Here is a 4,822-nt window from a genome sequence, read left to right as displayed (position 1 = left end):
TGCCTCTCACTAACGGAGTGTTGGGTAGGGTTCGTGTATTCCTCTCGAACGACAATTGATGTTGAAGTTGCAAATGTTTCATTTAGTGATGAAAATTGAACATACAACTCAAGATAGAGTGATCTACTAATAAGATAAATCTGCACCATCGCCTCAAAGTTACGACCACCTTTGATATCAAATGAGTAATATGTCATGGGATCAATTGATACACAAAATCGATACTTAATAGAAGAAACCCTACTTGGCATCGGTCTGAAGATTTTGCACCTAATTCTTTTACGAAATTCTCCAAAACCTATACTCTAGTTAAAAACCATTCGTGTGTGTTCTTTAATATAAAAATAACATCGTTCTCGGTGTCACGGACCTCACCATATTAGTAAATAATAGCACTAATATGTTCACTCATCTTCAATTTCCATTCGGCTTAGCCTCTCTAATTTTTCTTGTTGTAACTTATTCAACCTGAGAATGAAATTTGCCTTGTTTATAGCCAAAGGCCAAACATGAAGTACTGTAGAAAAAGAGCGTCCACGTCGAGCCTTTTTTAAAAATTTTGCTAACATTGCATCCTGCTTGAAGTGTTTTTGACACTAGTTGTTTAGAAATATCTTTTCAAAATTATTTTTCCAGGAACTACTGTAGAAAAAGAGTGTCCACGTGGGAGCTTTTTTCAATAATTTTGCACACAGCACATCCTGCTTGAACCATTTTTGGCACTATTTGTTCAGAAACGTCATCTTAAAATATTTTTGCAAGGTAAAAATAGTCAATTTTGTTAAAAAAATAAACACAATATTATTCTAAAAAAACTAAACCCTAATTTAATTAATTTTAACCTTAAACCTTAAACCTTAAACCTTAAACCTTAAACCCTAAACCCTAATTTACTTAATTTATTTAAAAACCATAAACCCTAATTTAATTAATTTTTATAAAATAATACTAAATCTTGATTTATTTTTAAAATTCATTAAAACTCTAAACCCTAACTTATTTTAACAAAAACTTAAACCCTAAACTTATATTATTTTAGCAAAACCCTAAACCTAAAAACCTTAAAAAACCTTAGGGACTAAACATGCAAAAATCCCTAACTTATAAAAAACATGAAGTAAAACGCGACCCTGGGGGAACGTTTTTGCCACGTCAACAAAGCGCGTCCATGTCAAAGCGTTTTGTCCTGAAATGGAAAAAATGCTTCCCCAGGGGCGCAATTTGCTGAAAATTTCCCTCTAAAAGGCTTCTACGTGGACGCGTTTTGCCAAAACTGGCCCTTTTCGGTAAATAATGCTAAAATCAGCCCATTTTCATAAATATACTTAGAAATGAGCCTTTTTAGGTAAATTAGTCATGTTAGTTCAAAAATATGTATTTTTCAAAAGATTTATTTTTTTCTTCGACTAAATAGGCTAAATATGTCAATTTTTTTAATTGGCCAAATAGGCCTCTTTTTCTTTTCAAGATTTAGGAAAATAGATCAATTTTTGATAGGGTGTATAAAAGTGTGCCTAATTAGATGTGCTTTAACACTCTCTCTCATCGGCCATCAATTTTTTTAGGGTTAAGGTTAGTTATTAGGGTTAAGCCACTATTTTCACAATCATGCTATACCATATTTTGGTCATTGTTTGCATTAATGGGTATACTTTTCTCGATAGGGTATGAACTCGTCCAACATTGTTTCCATGAAATATTGGATAACATGCACGCCATCAACAATTAAAATGTAGCATACCTCGCTAACATGCCCTTTGAATAGTGGACATAATCGTATGATGGGGATCTATGATACGGGCACATGACAACGAACCTAGCAGAATGAATCAATTTCGTATTGAAGGAGCCACGTCATTTACTGATAACTTCAGTTTTCAAATAAACACACTTTCGCTTGGTAGCCTTATTTCCAAAGCTGGCTAAGGCATATAATGGACAGATAGTGGACAATTACGGTTGGTATGAAGATGTCATGAAAGAAATTAGACGAAATACATAGAGAGGAAACACTATGTATGTAGTGTGTCATTCGTGTCCAAACCTGAGATTTCAAGTCACAGAGTACACTAGACCCGACCAAGACATGTTAGGGGCAGCATACCGTGCTTACCTACTAGAAAGGACCTGCGATTGTGGGAGATTCCAGGCACTTCAATTCTCATGCGCACATACAATTCTTGCATGCGGTAATACACAAATACAATATACATCTTATATTAATGATGTGTACAGATTGGAAGGCATGCACAACATATGAATATATGAATTCCCACCCATCCCAAATGAGAGTATATGGCCTCCAGTGTCAAACACCCTGTTCGAGTTGGTACCGAATATCAACTTGCGTCGCCTCCTAAAAGGTCGTCCGAATTCTAGTTAAATAGACACCAATATGGATGTTCGGGAGATGGAAAATCAACAGAGGTTATGCTGCTATTGTAGGAACACAGGGCATACAAATGTAACATGTCAACATTTGAGGGATGCATTAAGGATTCACTGTCGCTAACATATTTTTTCTACAGAAATTGATTACAACGTTTCTTTTTTTTTTACAACATTTATTCAATCTTTTTTTTTTGGTATTTCATTTGTTTTTACCACAATCTACTAACATTCATATAGTAGAAAAATTACCACTTTAAGCCCTACTTCATGTTCCAATTATAATTTATCTAGCAATTAAACTTTTACTATTTTTACAATTTAGTCATTATACCTTAATTAATCACTAATTTAACAAAATTATCTATCCAAAATTCAATTCGTCTACTATATATCTCTGTGAATATTTAATAAAAGTATTCAAATTTAGTTTACAGAAATAAGGTCATGAAATCATGTTTTCCAACACCACTAACTTTCAAGCCATTACATGTTTCATATCAAATATTACATATGGAAAATTTCGTACAATATAGATTAAAATTTAACAAAGAAAATAATGAGTTGCAATACAAATATAAAAAAATTGATCATATTTTATTGATATCAATTCTATTTACATCACAAAAAGTAAGTGAAAAGTATATCATCGACGTCGTCGGGTCAAATGTGTGCCACAAGGCGATGGCTGACGGTTGCAGGTAGGATTTCCACGTAAAACTTAGGGTGTTAGCTTTTCCTCTTGGTCATGATCATCGTCTTCATCTTCTCCATCTTCACCTCGACCCCCGTATTCATCTTCATCTCGACCATCGTCTTCATCTTCAGCTCCACACTCATCTTCATCTTTGTCTCCATCTTCTTCTTTCATGGTTGAGTGCAGTGTCATCCTAGCCTCCCGTTGTGTGTCCTCCATTCTACACGAATGCGGTTGTGATGATGAGCCACATTGATAAAATAATGACGTGGTGGGTGTTTATGACACTATCGACGAATAACCGTACGATGTCGCAAAACTCGATTGTGTATAATATCTGGGAATCATTGTTGTTGGAAGATACGTTGGCATTGATATCAGCATTTGCGTCAGCATTGATGTGTAATATGTTTGTGACAGAGGTGTCGCGAAATACACACCTGCAGGAGGTCTAGATGCAGAATGTTGCGGTGGTGCATAGTGTGGTGCATAATGTGGTGCTTCTGACAAATACATGAAGTTAGTGAAAGAAACAGGAATATAAGAAGGGAATTGATCGGGATGTGGTGCAAACATCAGTGCCCCTTTTGTGTTAGAGCTAATGACGAACCCGTCACGGTACTTATTCCAAACCTACGATGCTAGGACAGTTGTCGTGGCCTCTTCAGATGAATTTGCCTACTTCTCGCCTCTACCTATAGTAAATATAGCTTGTCAACGAGTCTGAACCAAGGCATGTACTCAATAGAGGTTGTCATGTCCGATGTGAAAAAAGGTCCGTGAATAGGTATGAAATCCATCCTACGATTTGAAATTTCAATATACTCCTTGAGGAGTTCTCGCCAATTTTTGTCGGTTTCCCCTACAAATCAAGCTTGCACAATGTTTCGATGTCTTTGCAATGTTGGCAAATTTTTTTTGTCTACACCTAAACTCTCTTATCACTTGATCCGATTCGTGCATCTCTACCATCACATAAACTATCAATGGCATATTCACGACCCACATACTTCGAATGGCCAAAAATTCGAGTAGGATGTATTCCATGATATTTGGATTGGCGTATGACATCCACTCAAACTATAGTACACAATTATAAATTTTGTTAGCTACAAAATTTTAAATTCCAAATCGTTGCGTAATTATTATAAGTTTGAAAAGTTCAATAACTAACATTGGCTTCCGAGCATTGATCTAACAACAATCGAATATCTTCGAGCTACTCTGGTAGTCCCACATAACTTGGCCTATGGTTTCACCTACTCAAACAATATGTTAATTCAAACATATAGCAAATAAACAACATCTACTATGGTAAAAATATATTATTATCATATGAATTTTACATTGTCACCAATGGAATGTATAAGGGTCTTTTACTCGGAGATGTAGAAATGATACCCGCCACCATGTCCATGACTGCAGCAGGAGTAGGCAACCACTGATTGACATCTTATCTAGTTTCATCACCCAACATATCTCCCTGTATAATGTGGCCAACACAGCTAACCCCCAACTCAGTTGATCGCATTCTTTGAAGTTGACTAAGTGTAGTAGCCACCTTATGTATGCCAAATTTTGAGATTTATTAAGTATTAGAATGCCTCCGATTAACCTCAAGATGAATGCTTGGGCATATTGTTCTTTGACTACACCAATCACGTTTGGAAGAAAGTTTTTGAAATTATTTTCCAACCATCTCATCTCTATCTAGCCACCTTAAAACTTGTTCGACAC

This window comes from Gossypium hirsutum, chromosome A05, assembly GCF_007990345.1.
Source record: "Gossypium hirsutum isolate 1008001.06 chromosome A05, Gossypium_hirsutum_v2.1, whole genome shotgun sequence".
NCBI lineage: Eukaryota > Viridiplantae > Streptophyta > Magnoliopsida > Malvales > Malvaceae > Gossypium > Gossypium hirsutum.
This window is presented reverse-complemented; position numbering follows the sequence as displayed.